The sequence below is a fragment of the Lynx canadensis genome, chromosome A1, assembly GCF_007474595.2.
Source record: "Lynx canadensis isolate LIC74 chromosome A1, mLynCan4.pri.v2, whole genome shotgun sequence".
In the NCBI taxonomy this organism is placed as follows: Eukaryota; Metazoa; Chordata; class Mammalia; order Carnivora; family Felidae; genus Lynx; species Lynx canadensis.
The window spans coordinates 226,343,252-226,358,981 of NC_044303.2; the positions used below are offsets into that span (position 1 = coordinate 226,343,252).

The 15,730-nt window shown below is 43.8% G+C and overlaps 1 long non-coding RNA gene across 2 annotated transcripts; it reads right to left on the reverse strand.

Annotated features, from left to right (window-relative positions):
• Nucleotides 1–2,167: 2,167 nt before the first annotated feature.
• Nucleotides 2,168–9,163, reverse strand: LOC115525172. Of its 2 annotated transcripts, XR_004344073.1 has the most exons (4): nt 9,022–9,163; nt 8,371–8,559; nt 6,383–6,496; nt 2,168–2,473 (listed from the first exon to the last, which is right to left on the reverse strand). It is a non-coding gene; the product is annotated as an uncharacterized LOC115525172 (long non-coding RNA). The 2 variants fall into 2 exon arrangements; XR_004344072.1 differs by having other exon boundaries at nt 8,371–9,163.
• Between the last annotated feature and the right edge of the window lie 6,567 nt (nt 9,164–15,730).

The window sequence follows — 15,730 nt, forward strand, 5'->3', positions numbered from 1 at the left end:
GAGTCAGTGCTGGCTAGCGTTACCAGTAGAAAGACCTAGGCATTTAAAAAAACAAAAAAAAATTAGAAAATACTCCAAAATGGCTCCACCGGGGACACTGGGAGCCCCCGTAACGTTTATCAGGGCAGCCCCAGCACCTTCCCTGTAAGGCCTTTCCCCCTTTGCCAGCTGCAGGAGAGAGTTGAGCGGAATGAGAAGTTTCTGGTAGCTTCGAACAAAAGCTGGCAGCGGTCGCGGGGCCTCCGTTCCTCCCGTCCTCCTTGGCTTCCATCCACATTGTGCCAAGCAGAGCATCAACAGGATGTGGAGTCATCTTCCGCGGTCCCAGCTGGCTTTGATTGTGCTACGAGGACTTGGCTACTGCGGATGCTACATTGAAAGCGTGTCTCAACTTCACCTCTCCGATGCGATGTTGTTTATGTTTGCCCAGTTCTTCCCCCTCCCCTTGGGTCATTTAAAGATCATGCCAAATGCCTTGTTTCTTTTAGCTGGATAGAGTCTTCATGCGAGAGGTTTGAGAACAGTTACTCTCAGGGACATCTTACAGATCTGGAAGACAGTTCTCCTAGCTACACAGCCTTCGCCTTTCCAAAGTCTGGCTCCGCACAGAGTAAACGCGAGCTTTCTAAAATCTAAGCCAGATCATGCTACTCCTCTGTTCCAAACCACTCACTGCCTTTGTCTCGGAGTGAAAACCAAAGTGCTCAGATGGCAGACAAGTCCTTAGATGACACTACAGAATCTCCACATGCCCCGCCCCATCTTCCTTTACTCTCCCCCTTGCTTGTCTTTGAATAGCCCCAAACATGCTCTTTACCTCAGGGCCTTTGCACATGCTGTTGCCTCTGCCTGGAATGCTCTTTGCCCCCAATATCTGCTCAGCTCAGTTCCCTGTTTCCTTCTTTTCTCAACCCAAATGTTACCTTATCAGGCAGGTCTTCTACAACTCTATATAAAATAAAACTCTTTCTCTCACCCCTCTTTATTTTCTTACTCTGCGTTCATCACTACCTTAGGTATTCTACATGTATTGATTTGAGAGGTGGGGCGGGCTCCTGCACTAAAATGTGAAGTCGATAAGACAACCATTTTGTCAGCCACCGTGTCACCAGCATGTAGACACCTGAAAGCCCCGAGTAGGTGTCCAAACAATGGTTATTGAATGTGGAAAGAACCACTTCGCAAGGGATTCCACAGCAAGTGACCAGCCTACTTCTTGTTCGTAGCTTTCTGATATTTTTTCCTTCTGTACTTCCCACGCATGACTCCAAGTTTCCTTTTTCATCAGTATCCTGGGATATGCTCTATCATTCCCTGCTCCCCGACTCTTTTTTGCGATAATCTAACACTGTTGAACAAATTGTATGAACCCATCCTGTAGCTTCAAAAGTGTAAATCAAAATGTATCCCAGAGCTGAACTTAGAAGAAAACACTCTTTCAAGCCCAATTTAGCCCTCTATCTTTGCCTCATAAGGCTTCAGACACCCCCCCCCCATAACAATGGATGTATCATTTGCACTTTTGATAATCCCGGTGCACCCAGGTAGCAGCCTTTCTTTGGATTTTGCCTCAGCATTTTGAGAGTGTGCTAGAAAGATGAAGTGAAATGTGCTTCAAGCAAGGTGCATTAACTGTCCACATATGGCAAAGCCTGTCGGTATAACTCCCAAGAAGTTGGAGGTTTGAATTGAATTATAGCGTCCTTCTTTGTTCCTTCTTAAAAGCATTGACAGGGTGCCCAGGTGGCTCAGTCAGTTGAGCATCTGACTCTCGATTTCAGCTCAGGTCATGATCTCACTGTTGGTGAGTCCAAGCCCCACATTGAGGCTCTGCGCTGGCTGTGTGGAGCCTGCTTGGGATTCTCTCTCTCCCTCTCTCTCTCTGCCTTCCCCCAACTTGTGCTCAGTGCTCTCTCCCTCTTTCTCTTTCAAAATAAAATAAATAAACATTTTAAAAAAGGCATTGACAAGGCATAGGGTCTGTGGCCAATACAGAATTTAAATTGCTAGGGAAAAAAATAAGGAGAGAACTGGAAGAAAGTTTGACAGGATTCCATTGTTAAAGGAAGGAATGCTGACGGAGACAAACATTTGCCCTCACCTCAACTTTCAAGTAATAATAAAAAGAACCTTCTCAGGAAGAATGATAACAATGAGAACACAGAAATCTCAAAGAAATCAAACTAATAGAATTTTTATGGTCTTAATTCACAAACATGCTAGAAAATGCTAGACGTAACACACACCAATTCTTTTCCCCGTTTCTTCTACTCTTTCTATTAACAAGACTGCCTTATTCTGGGGTGCCTGGGTGGCTCAGTCGGTGGGGCATCCGACTCTTGATTTCAGCTCAGGTCATGATCCCAGGGTCATGGGATTGAGCCCCACATCTGGGTCCACGCTGACCATGGAGCTTCGTTGAGATTCTCTATCTCTCTCTGCCCCTCTCCGTGCTCGTGCGCGCTCTCTCTCTCTGTAAAATAAAAAGTAAAAAATAAATAAATAAATAAATAAATAAATAAATAAATAAAAGACCGCCTCCTTCTCCTAGAACTTCCCCTGCCTCGGGGAGGAGATAAAGAAGGGAGAAGACATGGGGCGCTTGGGTGGCTCAGTTGGTTAAGCGTCTGACTTCAGCTCAGGTCATGATCTCACAGTCCGTGAACTCGAGCCCCACGTTGGGCTCTGTGCTGACAGCTCAGAGCCTGGAGCCTGCTTCCGATTCTGTGTCTCCCTCCTTCTCTGCCCCTTCCCCACTCATGCTCTCTCTCTGTCTCAAAAATAAATAAAAACATTTAAAAAAAATTGTTAAAAAAAAAAAAAGAAGGGAGAAGACACTAACTCCCTTCAGCCCCTCCAGGTGCTTGTTCACTGGGTTCCAGACTCCCCACCTGGCTTCCAACCTGACTCTATCCCCTACTAGGCTTGTGTCCTTGGTCAGCTTCTCTCTGCTTGATAGAAATCATAGTAATAGCGTCCACTTCTAAGGAGCAGGGGGAGGATTTCAGGAGTTAGTAAATGCAAAGCACACAGAATGTTGATCACACCCTGGGAGTAACCAATGGGTGGCAGCCCGTGGTCCCAGGAGCTTAGGGATTTCTTTGCTTCTTACTCCTAAACTCAAGGTCAAGGATTTGGTATCCGAGTTGACTCTAAAGGGACCAAAGCATTCTCTCCTCCTCACTTCAGCTCCGCGGCCCTCACCCAGAGGCGGGGCCACCAGACCGCCGTCTAGACCACGGGTGGCTCTGCTCAAATGGCACGTCTCCTCTGGCACCAGCAATGCGTCGGGAGGTTGATGCCAGGCATCCAAGCAGCCCCAGAACGGACAGCCAGGCTGAGTGTCTGCAAAAGCCACAGTATGAAGCTAGACGATGTGTTTGTATAGGTTGCTAAACGTTACTCCACAGAGTCTTGCTTAAAACCCTACATCTGTAATATTGTACAACACGATGCACGCTGCCGTAGGGGATGAAAACACAAAGGGATGGGGGGGAATGCCTTCTCGGGAGGAGAGGAAGAAACGGTGTGCAGTTCCCATCAACATCTTTACGGAAAGACCCCACGCACCGCGGCAACCACACAGCCCAGGAGAGAAGGGGAAGCGAGCTGTCTTGAGTACTGGGAGATGCCAAGGCACGTACAAGGAATGTTACACAAGTTACTCAATCATCTCGACAACTGCGTGAATTAGCCATCGTTACCTCCACTATAGCAATGAGGAATCTAAGCTGACGATGCTCAAGGACATAAAGTAAATGTATGACAAAGCAACCCTGGCTTTCTTAGCACCGCTGTCGCACTCACTATACAAACACCAGGTCCCCCTGGGAGGGTTAGTGCTACCTGGGTCTGCATGTGATGGTCAGAATTTTACCACGTTGAAGATATCCACATCCTAACACGGAGAGTCTATGAATATGCTATATTACATGGCAAAGGGAAATCAAAATAAGGGACATCGAACAAAGGGGGTCATAAACTGACTTGGAAATGAGGAGATTATCCCGGGTGATTATCTGGATGTGCAATCACAGATGTCTTTGTAAGTGAAGACGGAAACAAAGGGCCAGAGTCCGAGAAAAAGATATGATGCGAGAAGCACAAATAGAGAGATTTGAAGATGTTCGACTGCTGTCTTTGAAGATGGAGGTGGTGACCGCACACCGAGTTCAGGGAGCCTCTCGGAGGGTGAAAAAGGCAAGGGAACAGACTCTTCCCTGGAGTTGCCCGAAGTAACAGCGCCCAGCAACACCTTGATTTAGCTCAGTAAGACCCACGGTCAGACTCCTGTCTTCCAGAACCGTAAGACAGTAAATAGGTAAAACCAGGAACGACGAGGGGTTTCAGGGTGATTCAGTGTATCCTTCCAAGTGGTGTTTGTAGGGATATTTATGAATGCCACGGACACAGGGGGAATCAACTCAAGCAGATAGTTCCTTCAAGTTGTTTGACCATGAGCACATGTCTAGACTTTGACGTGACAGCAATGGTAAAACAGATGAATAAAACTGCAGCTAAAACAAACAATGAGAGGAAGAAGGAGCCTGGAGAATCTTGAATTCAGAAAATAAGCTTCATTGCATTCTCAGAGATAAATCCCGTGGGCAGACGGGAGACCCGCCCAGTGTGAAAGTAGCTTAGGAAATTGGATATTGGACCATTGGATATGGTCCATGTGTCCACAGAGAGAACATTCGCAAGTAGCAAGTATATCATATCCAGAAACATTTTGCCCTAAACCTTCTTTACGGGCTCCCGAAACAAGTTGGTGACTGAAGAATAAGGAAGGTGATGGGCCTTACAAGTGACTTCAGGGGAGTTTTCCTTCAACCAAGAGAGAAGTGAGCAATACGCATCACCTCAGGGAAGGGAAAAGCAAACCCGCTGAGCAGGAGAGTGTGCTGCATCTTGAACTGATGCCTTGACCCTGTGCTGCCCAGTGCAGCAGCCACTAGCCACATGTGGCTTTCCAAATGCAAATTTGAATTTATTACAAGCAAATGATCCTCAAAACTCAATTCCTCAGTCACACTTGCCACATTTCAAGTGCTCGATAGTCACATGAGGCTAGTGGCTACCCTCTGGGACAGAGGAGCTATGCATTTCCCTCATTGCAGACGGCTGCCCTAGATCTGTGCAGTTCCAATATGGCGGCCGCTAGCCATAGGTGGCTCTTTACATTTGTATCAATTAAAATTAGAGACTCTGGGGGTGCCCAGGTGGCTCAGTCGGTTGAGTGTCCAACTCTCAATTTCGGCTTAGGTCATGATCCAGGGTCATGGGATAGAGCCCCACGTCAGGCTTCACGCTGAGCGTGAAGACTGCTTGAGATTCTCTCTCTCCCTCAGGCCCTCTCCCCTGTTTGTGCTCTCTCTCTCTCTAAAATAAAATACAGTAGATAGATAGATGATAGATAGATAGATAGATAGATAGATAGATAAAATAAGAAATTCTGCTTCTCAATCACACTACACTACCACATTCCAAGTGCCCAGCAGCCATATGACTAGTTGCTACTGACAGAACAGCACAGATATAGAACATTCCCATCATCACAGAACATTCCCCTGGACGGTGTTGCCTTTTAGCCATTTTTCCTGGCTCTTTTTCTGGATCATCTGCGTGACTTTCAGAGTCAAACTCCATGACCATCTCAGACAAAAAACATGGTTAGATGTAGCTGCATACTCAGGACCCTTGCCCCATGATTTACGTGGCATTCACATCCAGGTTTTCTTTTTCTGCTGTCTTCCTTGCCCTCTAGGTTATAACAGTAGCTCTCCCAGCCACAGTAGTGTAAGACAAGCATCTCCTGGCTCAGGTTTCAGATACAGTTTCCAACTGAAAGAGGAGTCAAGGCCACTTCTAAACACCTCCTCCACTGCTCCTGCCCATTTACTCACCTTGAAGCAATGTGCCAAAGGAATTTCCCAGGAAGGCAGTCGAGGAGGAGTCGGAGTCTAAAGATTACTGGGCAGGGCTGGCCAGGATTTATTATGGCCCTCAGCTGACCCACCGATCATGCATGAGAGCCCGCTTTGGTGATAAAGAAGGTCTTCAACGCCAGTGGGGGCGGGGGCGATATCAGACAGCACTTGTAGCCCACATCTGTGCACCAAATATGCTGACACACAATTCGGTGGAGGTCCAGACACAGGGACACAGAGAAGACAGACAGACAGACGTGTGTGCACACACACACACACACACAGAACTCTTGCTACGTGTGACAGATTGTTTCCACGTTATAAGCACATACCTTTGCAAAGCCCACTGATTCTGTACCAACATCACTGCCCATGGCCATTGAGGTTGCACAAAGCATCCCACTCCAGAAGATGCTAATTGGGGAGCTGGATTAATAGGACCTAGGTGATACCTTTTGCTAGCTGGTCTTCCTCTCCTTCTTGAAAAATCCTTCATTAGGCTCACTTTTGGGGGGTTTAAATGACCGAAATAGATAGACGGTTCCCAGACAGGTAAGAATGTTCTCCTGGAGAAGGCAAGAAGATCCTGGATTTTACTTCATTGGTTGTCACATTAACTCGGATTTATTAACCATATTCATATAGAACTTATTGTGGTTTGGGGCAGCACAGGGGTCAGCGTGGGGGGAGGTCAGTAACGTACTTCCTATAAAACACAGATTTTGTGGCAACAGAAGAAGGCCCCGGGTGGAATTCATAAAATCTCTAGGCCAGCAGCGTTAACTAGTCCCAACCCCCACCAGATGGATACGGGAACCCCCACATCATTCCCAAAATATAGTTCTCTAGACTCTGCACGAACACTGCAAAAGATCCATTTTATTTTGTTAATTCAAACTTCCAGGGATCGGAACAGATCTGGCCTTCGGTGTCTCCCCCTACATTTGTGTACAGGATACGTACAGACGAAGACACATGCTTCTATGCTCAGTGTCTCTTAATCCCTAACCGCCAGTTGGAGCACAGACTCATCCTTTGGTTGGATTTATGCAGTTATGACAATTTTTCAGCCTCTCCCTCCCACGACTATAGGATAAACCTCCCCTCCGTATACTGCCCGATTCTAGAGAATAGTTCAAGTTTCTCTCTGCTGCCACTTTTCAAAAGCTTGGGTTGTAAAAGTAAACATACGCAGCATTTCTATAGCGGCAATGACCGTAATTTGTATATTGGAAGCCAACTCTTGTCATTTGAGATAGCCTCAAGGGCCAAAACCCTGACAGAAGTAAAGCTGATGAGGGGAAATCCACAGCTCTAGTTCGGCCTTTTCTGAGCCCTAGAGTAGGATGTTTGCGTCTCCTCCCAAGTTTGGCAAACTTGTACAAGCTGGTGCAGAGCGCCTTTCCGACTACGTGGATGATGTGCATTTCAAACATACCCAGTGTTGAAAGCACGCTGGCTTTCCTTGGAAAAACAATGATGAAGAGACGGTGAACTAAAACGCCCTTGCTTTCAAAGGAAGCACATCATCCATAGTATCTCTACAATATTGAGTTTTTTCAACGAAGAAAATGCAAGAATTTGGGATGTATCGAAGCTGGTGTTAAATCACAATTAGACTTCATCTGAAACTCCAGAAATTTATAATTTTTTAAACGTCTAAATCGAGTAAGAGCATGGGCTCCCTGAGTGTTAACAGATAGACTAGGACCTAATATTTTTAAAGATTTATCCTTTAAATAAAGAGGCATTACGTATTTAGTGACACCTACTTTCAAGAGAAATGAACAACCGCCCATGGATGGTTCTGTTTCAAATGATTAATGGTTATGGAGACATTTGGGGACTGTTTTGATTGAGGTCTAGTGATTTTTCATGACAGATGCAGTCGGCTTTTTATTTACGTGATTAGTCACAAACTGTTTTCATACTTTGAAGGTGGAAATGGAAAGACCAAGGATCTTAGTTAAAAGATTCAACACTACATTTCCTTGATTGGTTTTTGGGTTTTGTTCTCCCTGATGGTTGAGGCAACACATTCCTCATTTTCCTAATTCTTTTCTAAGCTTCCTGCTCCTACTCTCCCTCATTCATTTGCCTCTCCCCTCTCCCTTCCCCTTCACTCTCCTCCCCCTCCTTGCTCTTAGCCCTCTCTCACAACTAAACACCCTGGTTATGGTCCCTGGCCTTATAAAAGTCGCTGATGTCCAATCCATGAAAAGAGCTGTGTGTCAGTCCAGCTCAAGGACTCGGCCACTTCAAGAGACCACTAGTGCATCATGTCCCCAGGTGCCAGCTGCAGGCTCTTCCAAGAGGGGCTCACTGGGTGTTCCACCACCTGCCAAGAGCCAGAAGCCTTTGGTTCTCTACTCTGCTCTCAAATCTTAGCTCTGTCCTTCTAGGTGTTTCCATCAGAGTGATTTAAATGCAAATCGCTTACCTTCGTTCTTCTGTGAAAAGAGGACAAAAACCAGTTTGAGATCCCAGAGGCACCCTCTGTCTTCTGATTCATTTCCATTTTTAAAACATTAGCCTGAAACATTAAACGTCTGATCCAAAAATTCAGGTATAGGGAGTCCAAGGAACTGGTCTCAGGAGGTCGGTTTTCAGGCCACATATTATGCTTACCCTAGAAAATATGAGATGTTGTGCTAATGAATTCACTCCGGGAGGAGATGCGAGGGCAAGAGAGAAGTTCACCCTTGTAAGTCCCATTGGGACTTAGTCCCCAGCTGGAGAGTCTCACACCTGAATCCTCCAGACTGGTCGTTTGTTGTGTCTCCTGGACAATTGGGGGTTACAAAAAGTGTTAACCTTGAAAACTTACATCTGCACAGTGCATGACAGTTTTCAGAGGGATCTCAAAGATGTGATCTTATTGGACTTTTACAAGGTCCCGTGGCTTGCCAGTGGCAGAGAAAATAGACAGATGTAAGGTGCAGGTATCCTCCAGACCAGAGAGGGAGCTGTAGGGTCAACCCTGCATCGAAATTCCAATCCCATCGTTCATTCACTGTGTAACCCACGTCAATTTATCGCCCGTCTCTGAGCTTCTGCTTGTTCATTTCTCAGCCTGAGATAATAATAGTACCTGCTTCACAAAGTTGCGCCAGGGTTGAGAGCGATGAGGAAGTCATCCGAAGCATTTAGCATCATATCTGGCACATGTAAACTGTTCAGGACATGTCATTTATTATTATTAATAAATGAGTTCAACCTACATGAGAGCAGCCTGCAAAGGAATCTCTGACACTAAAAGTTAATCCTGTATGTTCATCAACTGGCAAGGACAAGATCCTGAATTGGCAGTAGAATTTACAGATGCAGACCTTAGCATTTGAAGATAACGGCACTTTGTAAGCAACTAATGCTCCGAAACTCAAAAAGGCTCAGCGCCGTGGACAGGTTTTATTACTTGGCCTAGTGATTAAAACTGTGCTTATTATTTATAGACCATTATTTAGAAATAGTTGCAGTGTTGTTATTTCACTTTTTAGCTATGCATTATTCATAAACACAAGTCATGCTTACCTTGACTGTTTTTTGGGTTCAGTGTTCTCTGGGTTTCCCGGACAATCAGCTGTTGGGGCAACATTGGCTTGATGTACATGCCTCCAGCTTCTGCTTTTCTAAATTTCCTTGCTTAGAACTCTGAACAATCTGTAGCAAGTCTTGCCCCTCTCTAAAATGAGCTACTTTTATAAAATAAGAAATGTGAGAATTATTTTTTTTTAAAGTTTACTCATGCATTAAAACATACTCCACTCTTTTGTTCCACGTCTGCTCAGCTCAGAAGGGTGGACCAAACTGGGGGACACAAGTTTCTTTGTGTGCTAGGCAGCTTCCTTACATAATATAACTGTAATACACAAACAAACAAATAAACAAATAAGCTCACGGGCTTCTAAGAACAAAGATTTAATTCTCACTTATGTTACAGATCAACTGAGAGTTGGTTTTGACTCTGCTCTGTTGTCTTTTCATCCTGGGACCAAGCCCATCTGGATCATGTTGATCTCAAGGAAGAACGAGAATGCAATGGTGGATCCAACCAGTGGCCGAAACACATAACGGTGCGACCACATGATGACACTTCAGCTTCTACCAGGAAGAGGCACACCACCTTTCCACTCATGTTTTTATAGAGCCCAGCCTGCCCAATGTTTGCGGAAGGAAATCCACCTATAGGGCGCAACACTGCAAGCCACATGGCAGGAGTGGGCACACACATCCCTCCCACAAAGGGCAGCCAACGACAACAATAACACAGTCTACTCCACTCTGAGGCTTGGTTAACTCTCAACAGCATTCCTATCTGAGATCTTGTTCTATTGGTTTGGAGCCATTCCCAAGACTTAGAGATAAGTATGGAATGAATTTAAGATGCACTCTGGAATAGAACAAGGGTTGGCCAACTCTAGTCCGCTCCTATTTTTATATGACCCAAGAGCTATGAACGATTTTCACATTTTTAAGGGGTTGTGTTTAAAAAGAGGGAGGCAGAATATGGGACAAAGACCAAGTATGGCCCACAAAGTCTAAAATATTTATTACCTGACCCTTTTACAAAAAGCTTGTCAACCCCTGGCATAAACTTAATTTGAGATTACCTCTGGAACCTCCCTCTCGTCTGCACTAGAAGTGATCCATGTCTATCCCAGTCAAAATCAGCTCTGGAAGTAACAAATGTAGCCTCTAATTCAGTGCCTGTTAATCAGGGTAGAGTTACTCCTCTAGAATCTGGAGTCTAGACTCCAAAGAACCTGTCTATCCATATCTCTGAGACCGCACTTACCACATTGGGTTATAATTCTTTTTTTTTTTCCTACCTTCACGCCCCACCGAAGGACTATTATCATTTCTCTGAGGGAAGACACAGAGATGTCCCACACTCAGCCCCGTGCTTCACAAAGGTGTTTACACACACTTTCAATCGACTTACACCAAACTACCAGCATGACAGAGACTCTTAGGGCACCAGCTCTCATTTTCATCATAAATCCCCTTGCTGTTAAATAAATTCCTTGACTGAGCTTATTTATCTGAAAAATCAAAATGGAAATGTTTGTCACCATAAGGTTTTTTTAAGTACTTACTTATAGATGGTAGAAGAAAGTTATGTTCAGTCCACCACACTCACTGAAATCCATCAGACAACAAAAAGACCCCAAAGGTACGGAAACTCCATTTTTAAATTAAGTGAAGCAAGTCTCTGCCTCACGTTAAAATTATAAAGAACATCAGTCAAACAAATAAAATAAAATGTAGTAAAATTAGAGAGTATGTAAGAGTTGACATAATTTCCTCAGAAGTTTCTCTCAAAGGAAGAACCATAATCCTGAAAGAGTAGCCTGACTCGTGACCCAACGCAGGGACATTGAGAGGACACAGAGAGAGAGTTCTGGCTGCAGAACTAAGGCGGACTGACAGAGACCCGGGTTCTGCAAACACATCAAGCTCAGTATCTAAAGTCTAGCACCCCAGTCCAAGGAAACTACCAGATGTTACAGAAAGGAAGGGTTAGTCACCAAATCAAAATGCAGGGAGTATGTGCTCGCTTGCTAGGATTGCTGGAACAAAGTATCACACACGGGGCGGCTTATCAACAAAAAGCTCTTGCCTCCCAGGTCTGGAGGCTGGAAATCCGAGATCAAGATGTCGGCAGGTTTGGCTCCGTCTGAGAGATGTGAGGGAACCATCTATCCCAGGTCTCCCTCCTGGGCTTGTAGATGGCATCATCCACTCTCTGCCTTCATGCTCACTTGCCATTCTTCCTGTGTGTGTGTCCGTTTCTTCACGTGGGTTCTTTTACAAGGACACCAGTCATATGGATAAGGGGCCCACTCTACTCCAGTGTGACCTCCTTTTAACTAATTACATCTGCGATGTCCCTACCTCCAACTAGGTCATATTCTGAGGTACTGGGAGTTAGGACTTTATTAATGTTGGGGAGGGGAAGGAGGAGGGCACACAACTCAACCCATAACACACAGGAAGACTGAGACTTGGGATACACCATGAGCCACCTCTACCTTCTCAATATCAGAGTCTGCAGTGAAACACCCTCTCTGCAAAAGTCAGTGATAGACGAGCAGCTGTTCAAATGATACTTCTTAATTCATTCTGGGGATTGCCCAGCTCACTCTGTCACGCCCTTCCCAGCATCTCCTCTCAACCCTATCACTCCACATTATCCTGTAGCAAATGCAGATAGAATGGGCTCCATTTAAACATGAGTCATACCCTATGAGCCAGCAATAGCACTGCTAGGAATTTACCCAAGGGATACAGGAGTACTGATGCATAGGGGCACTTGTACCCCAATGTCTATAGCAGCACTCTCAACAATAGCCAAATTATGGAAAGAGCCTAAATGTCCATCAACTGATGAATGGATAAAGAAATTGTGGTTTATATACACAATGGAGTACTACGTGGCAATGAGAAAGAATGAAATATGGCCCTTTGTAGCAACGTGGATGGAACTGGAGAGTGTGATGCTAAGTGAAATAAGCCATACAGAGAAAGACAGATACCATATGGTTTCACTCTTATGTGGATCCTGAGAAACTTAACAGAAACCCATGGGGGAGGGGAAGGAAAAAAAAAAAGAGGTTAGAGTGGGAGAGAGCCAAAGCATGAGAGACTCTTAAAAACTGAGAACAAGCTGACGGTTGATGGGGGGTGGGAGGGAGGGGAGGGTGGGTGATGGGTATTGAGGAGGGCACCTTTTGGGATGAGCACTGGGTGTTGTATGGAAACCAATTTGACAATAAATTTCATATATTGAAAAAAAATAAAAAATAAAAAAAATAAACACGAGTCATACACGTAAATGCTCTTAACATAGGATTTATGTGTTGATAATGAAAAGAGAGAAAAAAAAGGAACCTAGGTAGAAAAGCACATAAAGAACATACATCAGAAGAAGGATCACTCTGGAAAATCAGGGAAAATATTTGCAAATTATTCCCCAGAGTCTCAAAGGAACTCAAGATCAAGCGACTTCTTTGAAAAGAGATCTTTCAAAATTTACAAAAAGGGAAAGTAAAGACGTTGAGAGTAGACAGGGGAAAAAGCCAGTTGGCAATGTGTGGGAAGGGAATAGAGGAATAGAATCATTACAAAGCTCAAAGCCACAGCAGAGGCAACAAAGAATAGGATAAACAAAATTTAAGACCGTCACAGACTTGGAGAAAAAGTTTGAAGAAATTAAACAGAATAAAAAAGGAAAGAACAATGGTGTAAATAACTAGAAAGAACATGGTAAATATAGAAAGTGAGAAAAAGATTCCCAATATATGCATAACTGATGTCCCTGAAAAGATACACAAGTGGAACAGAAAACAATACTACTTCTGAAATAAAACATCAGCCCTGCAGATGAAGAGGGCGCACATTTTCTGTATAAATTTATACAGACCTATTTATATTCTGTCTTATTGTGGAAAATTTATGGAGCCTCAAGAACAAAGAAAGAATTCCTCAAACATTTAGGCTGGAAAAACAAGTTATTTCCAAGAGGAAAAAAAAAAATCACTTTAACCTCAGACTTCTTCCCAATGGTCAATACCAGAAGCCAGTGGATGATATTTACAAAGTCACACGGGAGAGTGTGATTCTCGAATTTCATATCCAGCCAAACTGTCCTTGAAGTATAAAAGCGACGTACATCTTCAGACATGCGAGAACCTGGGAAATATAGCATCCACGTGACATTTTCAACAAAGACCACTCAAATATCCCAGTACAACCAGTATTGCACTACAACTGAATCTAAGAGTCAGACAGCTACTCACTGTGTGACCTTGATCAAGTTATTTAACCTCTCTGTGACTCAGTTTTCTCATCTGTATGGGAGAGTGTCAACCTCAGAAAACTGTTACACGAATTAAACGAGATACTACAAGAAAAGTGTTTATCATAATGTTTGGCACTTCATAAGCACTAAATAAATACTATTTATCATCATCATCATGGTTAGCAAAAGGTAACAGTATAGGCTAAATTGAAGCAACAATGGGATTATATTTCACTTAAAAAAATTTTAAGTTTATTTATTTATTTTGAGAGAGTGAGAGAGAGAGAGTGAGCAGGGGAGGGGCAGAGAGAGAGGTAGAGAGAGAGAGAGTCCCAAGCAGGCTCTGCACCATCAGCACGGAGACTAACGTGGGGCTTGAACTCATGAACCCTAAGACTATGATCTGAGCCAAAACCGAGTTGGGTGCCTAACCAACAAAACAGAATATAAATGCTATGAATCCTGTCAATGTATAAAAATACATAACCAAGAAAAATGGAGGCTTGAGGGGCACCAGGGTGGCTCAGTCGGTTCAGTGTCCAACTTCACCTCAGGTCATGACCTCGCGATTCATGGATTCGAGCCCCGTGTCAGGCTCTGGGCTGATGGCTCAGAGTCTGGAGCCTGCTTCGGATTCTATGTCTCCCTCTCTCTCTGCCCCTCCCCTCATGCTCTGTCTCTCTCTCAAAAATAAATAAAACATTTAATTTTTTTTTTTTAACCTGGGAGGGTTAAGAGAAGAAAAAGAAGAGAGGAAGTGTACATTTACTAATTTCCTCATTGTTCGCAGCAGGAGGGAAAATAAATAAAATCATATGGGTTACAATAAAGTTTAATCACCTATAAGCTTATTTTTTAATCTTCTTTACAAAGTTCTTAAAGCACTAATTTCCAAAGTTTGGTAATTCAGTTAAAATCAGTATTTTTTTAATTTTATATTATTATTATTATTATTATTATTTTGAGAGAGAGAGAGGAATCCCAAGCAGACTCCACATTTGGCATGGAGCTGGACACAGGGCTCGATCCCGTGACCATGAGCTCATGACCGGAGCCAAAATCAAGAATTGGATGCTAAACCGAGTCACTGAGGCACCCCCCAAATTCAGTATTTTTTCTGTTAAATTCAAAAATTAAATTGTTTTTCACATTGAGCATTGAGCATAGGATCCCCATTTTGTAAACAAATCTTGTATGGCATAGAGGTATTTGAAATGATATGATTTTATTCCAGATGGTAGCTTTTAGAGTTTTGAGAGGTTTTTTTTTTTTTTCCTTTCGTCTTTAGACTTTCTAATGGCTTGAATTTTTATCGTACACATCTATCACTTTAACAAAAACAGTAAACTTAATTTTAAATAACTAACATGCTTTCATTTTCATGCATGAAGTTTTTTCTTGAGGCCCAAAAAAGTATTAATTCAGCTATAAACACACGAAGTTCAATTCCACTGACTTCCAACAGGACAAGAGTTTGGCCGGGAAATAGTGCACTCGTTTTTTAAAAGTATTTGTTTTTCTGCTGTCGTTGTAATTGAGAAATTACCTACCAACAAATCCAATCTTTTAGAACATAGAGAAAGCCCAAGCTGTCATGAAGAATGTGACATTTGCTTCACTGTGATAATTGCTGCACTCTCATACTTGTTTGTTTGTGTAAAGTTTATTTATTCCTTTTGAGAGAGAGTGAGCGTGCACGAGCAGAGGAGGGGCAGAGAGAGAGCGAGAGAGAGAATCTCAAGCAGGCTCTGTGATGACAGTGCGGAGTCAGAGGCAGGGCTCGATCCCACGAACCGTGAGATCATGACCTGAGCTGAAATCAAGAGTTGGACGTTCAACCGACTGAGCCAACCAGGCGCCCCTTAAAAAAAGGTTTTTAAAGAGAACTCCTAAGCAGTAAGTAGATAAAGAAGTTTCTTAAGCCCTTTGAGTACGGCAGCTGTGAGCTAGGACGGACAGGGTTTGCTCAGATCCACGCTTCTCAAGCCTGGCTGCATTT